A 16,314-nucleotide genomic window follows, 5' to 3' on the forward strand; every position below is an offset into this window, starting at 1 on the left:
CACATAGTCTACAGGCACACACCTGATCATCTACATTTGCTCTCTGACAACACTAAACTATGTTTTCTACCTTTATCTTGCATCTACCTACCACTTCAGCTTTTATTAAAAATAAAAATAATAATAATAATAAAGGGAGAAATGTAGGATCCACATATAAATCAAGTATAAAAATCAAACGAATATTCATATTTGACCTGATTATTTATAGTTCATAATGCGTGATAAAAACCGAAAGTTTCTGTGATGAATGCCCTTGTACTGTTCACCATGTAAGAACTTATTCACTATGTAAGAATTTGTTCACCATGTAAGAACTTGTTCGTTATGCTTCAGAAGATTGGAGACTGATGAGAATTAGGCTTGGGGTGGATTAATGTCTGTGCATTGAGCATTGACTCCCCTATACAGAATTTTATTGTTGTTAACAACCATTTGATCAATAAATATGAGAGTTGCCCTCTCAAAAAAATTGCAAATAGCCTAGATGTTCAGAGCATGGGTAGGACAATTATGGCATAGTGACTCAACAGAAAATCATGCAGCCATTAAAATGATTCTTCTGAGAGTGATGTAGACACATGGAAATAGTTATACAAAATAGAGGTAAACAAACAAAGAAAAATGCAAAGTTTTTCTGTACTCTGCCACAATGACATAAACTCAGGCACTATGCTGATAAAAATGGACAGAACCCTGTGAAATGGAAAGGGGGCCATGGAAGGAATAGCTTATGTTTTTCTTAATAAACAGTGATGTCAATAAAAAAAAAAAACAAAGAAGGGGAAATATGTGCAAATTCATTTTATGAGGCCAGAATTATCCTGACACCAAAACCAGACAAGGACACCATGAGAAAAGAAAGTTAGCGGTCAATATCTCTGATGAATGTAGATGTAAATCCTCAAGAAAATATTAGGAAACAAATTTCAACAATATATTAAAAGAATCCTAGATCATGATCAAGCGGAATTTATTCCAGGGATGCAGATGGTTCAACATTCACAAATCAGTGTGATACACAACATTAAGAAAATGAAGGATTAAAATTATATGATCATTTACAGATTCAGAGACAGAATTTGAAAAAAAAATCAACATCCATTTATGGTAAAAAACTCTCAAGAACGTGGGTATACAGATAGAGTAAATGGGTTAGAATTCACACACACACACACACACAAACGTCCAATGATAACTAGTTTAAGATATATAAATTACTAAGTCATTTTTAGTGGAATATATTAGGAGCTATTCCCTAAGGAAGTGGATATTGGAAGGAGACATTTAAAGAGTTGAAGTTAATTAGTGCTGAGTGCCCCAGAAAATTATGGCTTTTTCAGGCTCCTGGAGTACATGTGTATACACACAAATATGTCCACACATACACACACAATCACATTCAAACTGAGAAAAAAACAGGATTCATCTGCATTATTTACAAAATTTGAACATCCAACTGTATTTACTATGTGATAACTAAAAGATTATGAAAGATCAATTTCAAAATCACAATAAAAAATTGTATGTTTTCTGAGATTTGATAGTTTTAGGTATCTGTGAGTCCCTCAGATTAATTTTTTAAAATGGATACTTTTACTAACTTAATGGGCACCGTATAAATTGTGATGTATTCAGGTGCATGAAAGAAAAGGCCATCTCTGTAGCTTAACCTTGTAATAGTATTTTATTTTCCCCACAACAAGATGTCCGAAGGAAGGGAGTCTAGGCCCCTTCTACCATTTTGCTTCATCATCCTCACAGGGGAGCTTTATCTTCATGCTTATCTAATCACAGAGGCAAGATGACTTCTCCCTCTTCATTTGTGCTGTAGGCTGGAGAAATAGAAAGGGACAAAAAGAATGTATTAGAAAAACAAAAATTTTCTCCAAAGTCTCTAGCAGAAGTGTACTTGAATCTCATTGCCTACACTTTTGTTATATCACCATTGTTGGCTGCAACAGAGTCTGAGAAGGTGAGTATTTTACCTGGGAACATTAGCAATCTGAACAAACAGGGGTTTTATCAATAAGGACGAAGTGGTGAATAGCTCTTAGAAAATTAGGACTATCTAAAGATTCACTGAATTCAGATTGCTATATAAACATAACCAGTATTTTTAAGCAGTCTAAATTTTCAGTTATACTAAATATCAGTAACTATTCAAAACAGTTCACTTTTGCTATATATGAAGATATAATTTTTTCATGAATAGACATTGTTAATTATGAGATTATATATATATTTTATATACTTTATTCCCTGCATCACACCAGTGAGACTTATATGATCATGGAACATTAATAGATTTTGTATACTATTCTTTTCTAAAATACTTCTCACTTAAATGATGGTTTTAGGGTCCATGTTATAACCCAAACTAATCACCTTTGGACAACATTTAAATTCTAAGTCCTAAACCCAAATTCTAAAGATTTTTTCAGTTAATTAACAGTATCAGCTTCAAATAACATTTCTTTAATGCCCACATACTGACAGTAGAATACTAAGTCCTAAATGAATTCTTTAAGTTAAATGTGTAACACTTATTCAAGGAAGTCTTTTGTGTTTTATACATCTTTACTAGCCTTAATATATAAAATTCAGTATTTGATAATTAGCTTTTATGGTATTATAATCATTACCTCTTAAGGAACATTTTTCTGTGCTTATGAAAATATTTAATTGTATTCTATGTCCCACTAAAATATAAATCTTAGGTTCTCTGCATTTCTCAAAGTCAGTCTTAAATGTTGATAATCAAGATGGACACATTTTTTAATGACATTTCAATGGCAGGAGCTGAAGAGAGAGTAAATATATTCGTTCTAATGTTCTCTCTAAATGGTACTCAGAAGTGAATACAGTACATTTTTGTGAGTGCAAATCTAATATTAATTCATGTCTAATGTATATGGTTTACAGATTTACATCTAATTTCAAATCCTCTGTGAATTCAATTAGAATTAATTCTATCTCATCTTACACATCTTACTGAATACATTCCTTCAAATCTAATTCTCACCCTGTTGATTTGAGATGATTTGTGTCTCATAAAAATTCACATGCAAATATTATAGGGTATCAGATATATCTTGTGAAATGTGGGGTTTATATATGATATGATTTTCTCTAATTATGAAGGAAAACATGCAGAATATTACATAAAAAACTTTATCCTTATTTGTTTATAGTTAAAGCATTTAGGAAGAAAGAATAAATAGAAATGCAATTGAGAGAATAACTACCATGAATTTAAAAAACTCTGCAAAAGACAATGTATTCTGTGTAATACATGCATATTATCAGATAAATTTATATTTTTGATATATGATACATGGATATATAAATATGGTATTCTGAAGGAACAGAACTGGCAAAAAGAAATCACTAACTTTCTCTCATAATTTCCTTTGAAGTGTGCTCTCTACAAGGTAATTCTCTTTCCCCTGGAAAAAATCTTGGTTGGTTCCTCATAGCTGTCTTAAACAGTAAAAATCTTCCTAGTATTTTAGTTACTTATACTATTTCAGTTCTGAAACTGATAGGTAAAGCCAGACTAATAATAAAAACTCCAGGCTTCACTCAAAATCAAAGACTCTACACTCACCTACTGAGCCCTGCAGTAGAAGGCAGGCCTGCAGTGCACAGTACGGCTTAGACAGATACTCCTTCACTTTCCCAACTTGTCTTTCGTCCATTCCTCAGTTTCTAACTTGCACTGTTCCTGACCACACCGGGGTTCGAGATGGTGGAAGAAGAGGTGAGGGCACAGGAAAGCTCCTGCATGTTGGTACTTTTGTGAGTTGCCATCACTTCTCTCTGGTTTGGCCGGTGTCAAAGCCTATTCTTGGTCTTTTTTCCATGCAGAGTGTTCGGTTCCTTGCAGGGTTCTTCAGATCACTTACTCCTCTCCCCATTCATTGGAAGGCATCTCTCACCTGCACCTCACTGTGATTTAGGTCTCAGCAGTCCTTCTTGTCATAGTCTCTCTCTGTCCGAATCCTATTTCCTTTAAGCAGCCCTTCTGGATAAAGTACACTTAAAAGGACTCTAGGCAGCTTTCACCCACATACAGGTCATCCATACCCACTCCATGTATCTTTGGTCCATTTCAGTTATAACTCGTTAGTTTTAAAAATAACATTATGTTGTCATCACAACTCATGACAACAGATGTGTATAGGTGTCCACAGTTATTTTGCAATCATGAATGTAGAACACCAAGAAATTATGTGTGGTGAACATATTTACTGATGGTTAAAATAATTGGAATTGCTAAGATAGGCCAACATCCTACTTTTACAGATGCAAAAAGCAAAGCAAAGAATCCATTTAGCAAATGCTGTTATTGGCCAGAGACAATGCAAAGCTTTGAGATGCAATCAGAAGATAGTAGGGTCTAGATTCAAACATATGTAGGTTTGAGTCCTGTCTCCATAATGCACTACTTACAAGAAGTTGACCAAGTTTAATAAAGGGTGCAATCTCAATTTCTTCTTCTAAAGAATGGGGATAGTAACAGTTTTAGCAATTATAATGTTTTGATAATTAAATAAAATGAAACACATATAGTGTATGTTACATAACTCCTAAATAATTGTTAGTTAATTTTGCCTTTAAAACTGGTCAAATTGTTTTTTTTTAAATTGCAGCTGTGGATTCTTCAGATATTTACTTTCTTTTTTACAATTTGAATTAAAAATAATATAATTTTATATGACTACATATATATATCATGTTTTTAATAAGTGTATTTACATACTTAATAATTATGTATATTTAATATTATGTATTAAATATAAATATATTTATAATATAAGTGTATATTACATATAAATACATTTGAAATATCTCTGCATAAATTTTCTAGCTCTGTCAACTGAAAGGGCTTAGAAGCACTAGTGCTCCAATAGCAATAAACAAGCCAAATTACTGTATCTTGGTTTCAAAGTATCATTCTCCATGGAAAGGAACAGCATTCCTTGGGGAGACAGGAAGATTCCAGGGCTAGTGAAGATAAATATTTGGAACATTATGTTAGAACAGGAAGCAAGGAAGTCTTAAAATACTCAGAGGGACATATCAAAAGAATAAGTGAACCATCTTAAAGGCGCCATTACAGACCAAATTTGGGACAATTTGAGCATCAAATAAAGAATATTAGTAATAAATTCTAACCCATTAGGTTAATTAAGAATCTAGGAATCCATACTGATAAAAACTTTAAAAACATACAAATCAAGGGATTGATACTGAAGGCTTGTACATTTATTCATTAGCTTAGTTCATTCTGTAAATTTGTATCACGCACTTGAACTACCAACAACTTCAAGGAGAACCTGCAGGGTGGAAGCCTCTCCTTGATTATGGATAAAGCCTAGATGAATGCCAATCACTCAGACCCTTAGCTCCTTAGCCAGTGAGCAAGTGCCAATATACTGGAAACTTTCTGTGGGCAAAAAAAAAGAAAAAACTCCAAGTATATATTTCCCATTCTGCAGAGTTACTTTTATGTTATATCCCTGTCAGCTCTTAAAGTATGGAGCTCTAATTGTTCCCTAACAGAAATTACCTTGACTTGGCCTGCCAAAAGGTATGTAACTGCTTCCTATCTCTTTTCGCCACAACTCACATAATTTCTCCTCTCAGCTCCTCATCCAGCTATTCTACATCTGCCAGACACTTAGGAGGTGGAAAAGCTCTCATGTTCCAAGTGAAGAACAAGGAGTTCTAGTAAACAAAATGTAATGAACGTTTGTCTCAAGCATAACTATACCACTCTAACTTAAAAAGAGATACAAACAAACCACATAAAACATGCCATTAAATCACGATTTTCATTAAGTAGTATCTGGTTCTCAATACCAACATATTTATAAGTAGGCTGAAAATCTATCATAAATATGCTAAATGGGAGAAACTGAAAGTATGTCAAAAATTACTTATTTTTCACAATATTTGAGCATAGTTTGCAATAAATAGGAATGATATTTAACATTTTATTGTTTTTAAATGAAATAATGATAAACATTCTAGTGGATTTAGCTATAGTGCAGTTTATGGCTGTTATCTAGAATAAATATGTCACAGAAACTGTTCCGAAGAGAAATGTTAAATCATAACAACAAACAGATATCTCATTCATCATTTATTTAACAATGATTTATTGGGTATCTACTATAATTACTAGTACTATGTACTATATGGTACTTCTACTGTGATGGACCATACGCACCCAGAGATGAACTAATAATATTTTTGTCCTTAAGAAAGTCACTAGTGATAAAAACAGACATTTAAATTAGTAATAGCAAAGCAGTGTTTCAAGTGCACAAGTCAATTGTAGCACAAAGGTTGAGTAATTCTACAGAGGGTGAGCAGGGAAGAGTGAGAGAATGTTTCCTAGAAGAGGGAATGCTTGACATAAGCCAGTTTGTCAGGCAAGAACAAATGAATGAGACTATCAAAAGAAACATCTTATACAAAGTCACAGAGGGATAGACAAGCATGAACACCATGAGAAGGGGTCAGAGGGGAACTGAGTTTTAAGCAGGGTTCAACTTGTGGAAGGCCTATGGACTAACCTAAGGCATAGTACGACTGGAATCCATAAAATAATGTAAGTGAAAATTATCTAGTCTCTGCCATATCAAATTCCTTTCTACCTTGGGACCTAGATAATTCCTTTTCCTCTCCTGAGAACTCCTTCCCCCAGATTTTTACACAACTGGATGTTGTAACTAATTCAAGTCTTGGCTTAACAATCACCTCCTAGAAAAGACATTTCTGTATCACCCAACTAAAATTAGTGGCACCCTATCGCACCCATCTATAAATTTCATAGCTTTATATAACATATCCACCTGCTCTTTATATCTAATCTCTTTATTTGTAATTAAGACTGAGAGAATCAAGGAAATTGCAAAGCAACATTTGGTGTAGTGCAGACTCTAGGGATTTATTAACTGGCAATCTTCCTTTATCCTGCAAAATATAAACATATTTTGTTCACTAGTAGCAAGATGACAAAAGAATAAGAAACCCTTTTAGTTATATTTGTGTTTTATTATCTCAAAAGGATATATATCTAATGCAAAATTATCAAGCAATATTACAAAATACAATGAAGCATTTTGGAGAGTGTGGAAAAGATGTTTCTAGCTCTTTAAATCATACTTCATATATAAATCTTCCGACCCTTGAGGCAAGACCTACATTTGTCTCTAGAGAAAAGGGCTAAGAAGTAGGTATCTATTAGTACTGGGAAAACTTAAACTTTTTATTTAGCTTCCTGATAAAGTGGGAGCTTCAAGGACTGTCTTTATATAAACTGACATCCTTTAAAGTATTTTGAGGGCTTAAAGAGGAAAATGTAGTATGTTTGTTCTTCTTGTGGTCTACAGGATATTTGAGAGAGTCCCTGAACTTCTATAGTCACATCAGTTACAAGGCCAACTGTATAGGACCATTTACCTCTCCAAATTTGAGAAACAAACACAAAATATCTATTGTTATCAAATGAAGGAAATATTTTCCTATTTCTAGTTCCCCTATCAAGATACTGTTGACAACAGAAATAAAAATTTAACTGCAGCCTAAAGTAGAAAGCATAATCGCATTGTATTAAAATATGTCCTTGAAATTCTGAAACCTTATTAAAATGGCAATCACTACCCTAATAAATGACTTTATGCAAATTCTGTAATTAAAACTCAAAATGATGAAATTCATTTAAATCTAGACCATCTATGACTACTAATTGACCAATATCACAACCAATACTAAATGTAGATAAAATATTCATACTTGTACTTAAATAACATAGACTAAAATTTATTACTTATTAAAAATGTTGAATTGTATATTTATCCATACTATATTTTTATTTACACAAAATACATTGTACATTAAATAGATATTGATTAAATTCGCATTATTAATTTATAATATTAAAATTGTGATAGTGGTCTTCAGATATCAGACAGCTTTAGGGCTGGTGAATTATTCAAAGAAAAGCTTAGATGTTTTGGGAAAGGATCAGAAATGATCTTATAAAATTAATATGTGGCAAAAATGGGAACAATTAATCAGAAGAAAATATGAAATATTGAGTTCTCATGAGAGGGAAGTAATAGGCTTATTATGGGCAGTCCTGGTAAAGCAAGATATGAAGAATGTGTTAAAAGAACGTTTGCAAACCGAAGCATTAACTGAAGATATTAAACAGAAATAATGGTGGCCTGGTCTCCGAGAATTCATTGCTGACATACGAAAAGCAGTGATGGCATTAATGCTTAATGATGAGGCTAACTTGAATGCACAACAAACAAGAAATACAATATAAGTAAAAATGTATATGCTTTGATTTGTTCTTTATGAAGCTATGCTAGCTTCACGCTATCGTTTTTTTTCTTGATGTCCTAATTTCTGTGGTCTATAATTTGTGGAGTTCATCTTTCTCCTCTTTGGAAATCATGATAAAACATGATAGCTTTGCTTTTTATCCATCTTCTACTGCTCCCCTAATGTCCATTTTTCCTCAGAGATTATAGACAATGGCTTGCCAAACTCCCAGATTATTTTATTGTCCTAGGACCTAACTGAGAGATATTGGAAGATTAAATTCCTCTAAGGCAATTAAATGATTACAATTATCCTTTGATTCATCTTAAACTATAATTTTCTCTTCAAGAAACTAAACTTCCCCTTTTCAAGTTTAGAATTCTTCTCCTTTGATATATGAGAGACAATTGTCTCAAAACTTTAACATCTTCCCAGATGGCAAACTTCTTGCTGTTTTTGATATTTTAAAATACATTTTAAATTCTGGGTTTATCAGTCAGTTCATTCTGTGATTAACGTAACAGATATATTTAACCCTCTCCTATTCATTATAATTGTGTGTCTCTTTTTTTCCTACTAATATATCTTCCTTCATTCATTCAACCTCTGTGAGGGATACAGACCTAAGTCATGCTCTCAGAGAAGATATAGTCTAGAAGTGAGGCTGAGATATATCTAGAATGTTATAATACAAGGCAGAAAGAAATGTGGTGGAAAAGATGAGGTAGCATTTCATAGGAGTTCAGCTCTAGACAAGATTACTTTCAGCTGATTACATATATAAATAAAAAGCTTTATATAAGTTTTCTCAAGCTGGACTTTCAAAGAATCCCCTATCCAATCAAGTGGTTGGGCTTTCATGGATCTATGAATTAGATGAAATGATAAGTAATATTTGGAAGATATATGTAGATGAGCACTTGTGGTGAGGGGAGAATGGTGGGATAAGATCACTAGTATTCATCACATTCTGAAAGACATCTGTGACATTCAACATGGTTAAAAGCAAACCATACCACAGAATAGTGTTAGGAGACATCTGTAATACTATTAAAATTAGTATGATTAAGATTACATTCTCATTGCTTCCAAATGTTCACCACGTTTTGCTCATTTGTTCATCATTTTTTCAACAGTTTTTGCTTCTTAATAATCTGGCTGAGAAAGCATGACACACTTCTCTTCGAATTTTTTGAAATATGCTTTTCCAAAGACTAGAAAACACATCTGACTGTTCCTTCCTTTTTCAAAATAGAATATGTTCACTTTCTTTCCATAACTTTCTTTATCCCTACAAGACTTTTCACTGTTGACAAAAATTAATCCCATAATAATGTCCCTTTGCTGCTTCTTTTACTTCCTTGGAATGGAAACTGTTGTCATTTTAAACCAATAACAAAATGATAAAAAATAATAGGCAGAACATAGGCAATAGACGTCATATTAAAAACACATGTAGAATATTTGATATTTATTTTAAAATTTGTGACAGGAATTGATGGGAAACTAAAGGAATATACTAAAGATATCTATAGAAGAAAAAAAGGATAAATTAAGATTTATACTTGGAAAATAATAGGAGTAATATGAAAAAATAAATAACCAGTTAGAAAAGATAAGTAAATAGTGTTTTATAGAGTTATCTGTAAGGGTGAGTGCATAAAAAATAGTATGATGGTTTTAAAAGATTAGAGTCACTAAGTAAAAAGTGACAGCAACTGAACTATTTAAATTTAAAAAAGAGGGGTGTGGGCTAGCTATTAACTATTTGATGACATAAAATTGAAGTACCTGAATTTCTGAAGTGTTTAAAAAAATCTGGCTAAGTAAAGCCTAAAGTATAAAAGCTGTGAGAATATCTTTTTGAGTTTAGTAGAATGTAAATGAATGATAAAAGATTGACAAGTACCAGGTAAGTAAAAAGTAAAACAATAAAAAAGAAAGATAAATCCAGGTTTTGAATTCAAGAAGTATGACTGCTTAACAATGCATAAGGAATATATGTTCCAGATCCTTATACAATATTACCCTGTTGTATTTTGTGCATATGTCAAATAAGGTAACAAAAGCATCGAGAGTTCTTATTAAAGTACCCATTACTGTTTACATAAAATATTGCAATGACTTTACAGTCACAGAAGAACAAAAAAATATGTTCATGCTTTCTTGTCTTGAGGTAGTCAGATTTCTCTACAGGGTAACTCTGTCATTAAGACACAGCAATGATTTAAACGATTTTGCAGTTCTCTTTCCTGACTTTGTATGTACTTCATGGTCCATGAATTTCACACAAAGAGGTGCTTTTAAGGACGAAAGTCACATTCTTCAGAACTTTCTAGCAACTAAGATGCTCTAATATTCTCACAGATTTAAGTAGTCAAATTTTGCCCATCCCCAGATTTTTTCCACAGGGTTAGGTGACTAATTGACAATGCTGTTTGAGAGTAAGTTCCTGAGTTGTGGAGAAATTGAAGCATATATTCCCACCCAATACTGACACCAATATTACAAAATAATAAGATGGTTCAATGAAATGCAGAAGTACCATCAATGAATGTTAATTCTAGATCAAAATGAAACACTTCTGGCCTTTCCATGCAAATTTAATTGATATAAATCTAAGAGTTACAATCACCAAAATATTTGAGGTACAGAGAATGAACAGGACAATGTAATTTGATGAGATACCAAATGAAATATGCAGTTCTGTGCATGTGTTTGGAGGATTCTAAGCCCATAAACCTACCCCTCACTAACTTCAAGAGGCCACATTTCTCAGCACTAGACTCTTACCTGGGAATACAGCCTCCTTCACTGATCTTCCCTTTCCTCTTTGCTTAGTAAAAGATGTTGTAAACCAGAGTTCAGTGTTTTTCTCTTTGTATGTTTTGTACTTTACTGGGTAAAGCCAAAGAGTTAAGAGTTTTTTCATATTACTCTTTTTATTTTCCAAGTGCACATCTTTCCCCTTGTCTACCTCTGCAGCCCAAACTCTCTACAGAACTTGAGTTTGTGTTTCCAGTCACCGGATTTAAGCTGTGAACACCCAGGGAATCATCTGGCCGGGCCAAGAAACCATCAGATAAACATGGCAAATCCTTTTGGAAAATCATTTGCCTGAGTTTTGGGGAAAGGTCATATTTTATATCCATATAATATGAAGCTATTACAGAGTAAAATCTGAAATCCATATGAATTTTTAGCTGAAAACTGGAGACTTCAAATAAGATTACTCTTCCTGGGTGTGGGTGAGTATATCATCGTTAGATACGTTTTGATAGAAAAGCCTGAGAAGCTCTATGTTATGCTAAATAAATCTACCTTATACATATGGATTAGCATTTTTGTGTGAATTCTGTATCAGAAGTGAAAGGTTTAACACTAAGAATGGCTGTAGACAGGACAAGTTTATAGTCCACCACTACCATCATCACCACTACCACCTCTCAGACCCTGTCCCATGCTCTTGAAGAATCTGGCTTCTTTCCTTAACTTTAGCCCCAAGGTTAAGTGTAGTTTGTCTTTTCTTCATCAATATGTGCTCTTCTCTATTCCATTCTCTTAAGATATTAGTATGGGTATTAAGAGATGATCATTTAATACTAAAGATACAAACTGATACTAAGGTGGTGGCCATATAATGGAATTTTATACACTATCATTTTGTACATACCTATCATTTGGCAGAATTCTGCTGAGTATTTACAATATGCCTTGAACAAGGTGATCAGAATGCTTTTCTTTCTTTAGCTTTTTAGATTCCTAAACTATTTTTCTTTTGAAATAGCATGCAATATCTAGTGCCATGTTCTGCATATAGAGGGCTCAGCAATGAAATAATTCTTTCTTGACATAGGCATCAAACCCAGAAAGGGTGAAGGAAACAAACAGAAGTAAAGGAAATGTGAAGGATACCAGAACAGAGAGTAATCAAATCAGTGTCAATTTTAAAATGGTAATAATTTCAGTCCTATTTTTCATAAGCCGGAAATTTAAAAAACTTGAGAACCACAACTATTTGCTTTCATCTTTGAAAAGTTAGACAGTCAACCAACCAACCAACAAGTAATATGCCTATTGGATGATGATAAATCTGACAGGAAATGCTGTTTTTTCATTCCTAGGAAATAATCTAAAAAGACCCAAAACACATATAATTTTTTGCTTAAAGAAATTATCCCCCTCCTCTTCACTACCCTCTGTTCCTATACTGACAATCAACACCTTAAATTTTGATAGCACTTTATAGTTTCAAAATTCATTCACATTAAAATACATTTAAAGTACATTCAAATTTTACAGATGCTCACACAACCTTGTTATGTATATTATCACCCCCTTTTTTACAGATGAGAGAAGAACAAGCTCTCAGAGTTTAAGTGACTTAGTCGAGGTTACACAGCTAAAGGCAGGATCCCAACTTCTGACTCCCAAGATAGTGACCCCTCAGGGTTCTACATTATCCCTTTACACCTTTTATCAGTCAAGGTCCAGAAATCACACTATAACTGGAATGAGGACATTTTTAATATAAAGAATTAATAACTAGTAAAAGGGTAGTGAATACTAAGAGAGAATAAGAGATCACTAAAGCATACAGGAATAGTGGATTTAGGGAATAGCCAGTACCTCCAGGGCTGTGGGACAGTATCCATGGAGGAAATAACTTAGAACCATCCCCATCCCTGCCCTCTACCCTAAAAGCCTGAGAGACAGAACTTACTGGAGATAATGTGGCTGTGGCCTACCTAATGGCCAAGAAATTCATTGAGGTGTCACAGACAGGACTGTGAGGAAACCACCAACTGGGGTGCTTGTTAAACTTGCTAGGAAGCCACACACTGGGATGCCAGTAAGGCTCATTGGGAAGCCACATACTGGGAGCCAGCACACTTAACAGAAAGTGTGAAATACTTATCTCTTGCACACCACTGGCCAGAGAGCCACCCACTGTAGGGAAAACTGAAATATCTATGGCCAGGATTATCACCTGACCCTAAACTGCTTGATGATGTAATTGGCCTACTGCTAGGCTACCGCTTCCATACCTGTAGGCAATAAGCTATTATTGCCTGAGTTACTATATAAACACCTCCACTCAGTGCTCTATGTGGAGGCAGAGACAGAGGTGGAATATGGACTTGCAGACTGCTGGATGCAGATGTTATTCCAGTGCTTAACCTACCTCTGTGAGAAAAAAGCTGGTATAAACCCTTTTACCTGAAGAACCATCTGTTGTGGCACCGAATCCACAGTGAACTTGCCAGGGGGCTGAAACCCTCATGCAAGACACACTATACCATAGGAGTGAGAAGAAAAACACTGGAACCAGGAAGAGGCCCTCCTTTTTAATGCAACTGACCTTCCAGCACCTTCTACTGACAAATCCTAACAGACAGCAAAGATCTATTGCCAGGTCTAAGCTCTGATATCACAACTCAGAGCAAAGAAGATGAATTAGGAGCTGAGAAGCACTACATTAGCTGGAACCCACCTCAATAACTCTCTAGGGTTCTCAAGGGTGAATGCTTTTATACTAAACTCCAGCTCCATTTGTTTCCTTTTCCCTAACTACCCCTACAATAAATGCAGACCCAACTTCCGGGGACACTGTCCTGATTGCTGGTATGACACATAAGTGCATGAGGAGAGAGTACAGTGCAGTGATTGAAAACAAGTCTGGTGCCAAACATGTGGGTCTGAGTATTAGTTTCACCATAGACTTAAATTTGTGGTCTTGCCAAAGTTAATTCACTGAATGCTCAGTTTCCTTAACTATATAAGGGGATGATATAGTACCTACTTTATTAAGATATCAGAAAATAAATTAATATATGCAAAGCTTACAGAACATTTGGAATATAGTTAGAATTTGATAAATATTAGTATTATCTATGCATGTAGTTTGTAATTGGTGTTTAAAAATACATATTCAGCTCTCATTATCGATTTCCACTTAGGGCTGTGTCTCATAATGCTAAAACCCAGCTTCTTTGGGTGAGACTGGGCTATGGTACAAGAAGTCTTGCCCACTCCTGGGCCTTGCCTGAAGCTCTGGGTTCAGATGGTAGCCCTGACCCTGGCTCACTGCATAATCCTCATCAGTGACAGCCAACTCAATGGGGTTCCATCTTTTTAAGGGAAAAAAGACACATGGTTAAACAAACCATCTTTCTTTAAAAAACTCTTTTCCAGGTCTGACTAAATTTGATAACCCTCTTCCCCAAGTAATGAGTTACACTTGAGAAGGAAAGAGGAAGGAAATTACCATTTTTCAGTGTCTACCCACATGTGCCAGGAAGCACTTTGCATACCTTACCTGATTTCACCCTCATCTAGTCCTATCAGATTAGTACTTTTAACTCTATTTAACAAATAAGGAAACTGAGGCCCGGATAGGTTAAGCAATTTACTCAAAACCACACTCTTGGTAGCAGAGCCTGAATTCAAAGCTGGCTTATTTGCGCCGACTAAACAATTTTTACTGTACGGCTTGCCTCCCACACTATCTTCATCTCAGACATCAAGAATCTTAACTGCTCAGTGCCTCTCAGACTTTGCTTTAAAGAGATGAGTGGGTGTGCGACTTTTCCCTTTCTTGAACGTATCATTTGAAAGTAAAGCAAGTGAAATTCATTTACCAGTTACAGCAATTTTTAAAATCACTCTTAACATCTTACAAGGCATTAGAGGTTGAAAGTCAGCAGCCCTCCTTCCTCCTTGAGCCCGTCCTCACCTCTTCCCGGCTGCAATCTTGGTGAAGGGAAGGGGGCCTGGTTGTGGGCCAGCGAGCTGGGTTCTGCCTCGATTCTGCCGCCACGTTCACCGTGGGAGCCTTCTTTTCTTTCTCTACAGCAGGTGGCTCTCGGGTCGGGTCATCTTAAGGTTCCTTCCCGGGGTAGCAGCCGGGTCTGAGGGCTCTCCGGGGCGAGGGCGTGGCCCGGCCGTCTCGGCCGCAGTTCTCTGGTTTTGGCCCAGAGGAGGCTGCTCACTGCAACCGCCCCCGCCCCTTACCCTAAAGCCCCGGTATTTCCGTTTTTCCCAACAAAAAGCGAAGACCCTTCCCCGCCGCCGCGGGATTGCTTTTCACAACTCCGCCCCTCCGCGAAGTGCGCCCGGCCTGACGCGCGCTGGGCCTGCCCCGGGCCTGTGCTGCGGCTTCGCCCGCCTCCCTCTCTGGCAGCGCGCCCAGCCTGCAGTTTTCTAACTTTCCGCTCCTCGCAGGGGGAATTCTGAGAACTCCGCAGGGAGTTTGACTGAAACGTGGAGACAAAGCCGCTCTACACAGCGAACTCCTACGCCTCCCCCGGCTCCCGGCCTGCTCCCGCAGTCCACGCCGGGTCCCGGCCGCCCGCCCGGCGTCCTCACGGCAGGATCTCGTGCCTGGAGCCTCGCCGCGCTCGAGCCGCAGCCCCGGGCACTGGGGCACGCAACGCGCCCGGGTCTCGCTATTTCTGCTTGAGCCGAGCCCCGGTCTGAGGAACTCCGGGCGCCCTCAAACGCTCGGGATATCCCGGCACACCGCTCGGCCGCGCACAGGCTGAAGAAAGGTCCTCACTGGGCTCACAGCCCCACGCCGGGCCTCGGTTCCCCTCCTTTCCCACTCCCGCCTCCTCTCGCAGGCTGCCAGGCGGACCCAGCCTGCCTCTCTCTCCGCCTTCACTACCGGGTCAAGCTGCGGAGGGAGGGAGCCGAGACGGCGGCGAGCGGCTCCCCCACCGGCGCGCGCGCGCCCCTCCTCCCCTCCAGCCGGCGCCCTCCTCTTCAGCCACCTCCCCTGCTGCCAGTACTGTACAAGTAGTACGCACACACACACACACATACACTCGCACGAGCACGGACCCTGTCGCTGCGGCTACCATGGATATCAGCTAACAACACACAGCCAGGCGCGCGCTCCCACTTGCAGCACGCGGGAGTGGCCCCCGGCATCCCTAGCCCTCCTTCCCCACCCCCACCCAGCCGCTC

The 16,314-nt window shown here is 36.9% G+C and overlaps 1 long non-coding RNA gene across 1 annotated transcript; it reads right to left on the bottom strand.

The window, feature by feature from the left end:
• Positions 1–1,662: 1,662 nt before the first annotated feature.
• On the bottom strand, positions 1,663–16,306 carry LOC118972991 (uncharacterized). The gene is made up of 2 exons (XR_005062164.2): positions 15,083–16,306; positions 1,663–1,835 (listed from the first exon to the last, which is right to left on the bottom strand). It is a non-coding gene; the product is annotated as an uncharacterized lncRNA (long non-coding RNA).
• Between the last annotated feature and the right edge of the window lie 8 nt (positions 16,307–16,314).

This window comes from Manis javanica, chromosome 6 (assembly GCF_040802235.1).
Source record: "Manis javanica isolate MJ-LG chromosome 6, MJ_LKY, whole genome shotgun sequence".
In the NCBI taxonomy this organism is placed as follows: Eukaryota; Metazoa; Chordata; class Mammalia; order Pholidota; family Manidae; genus Manis; species Manis javanica.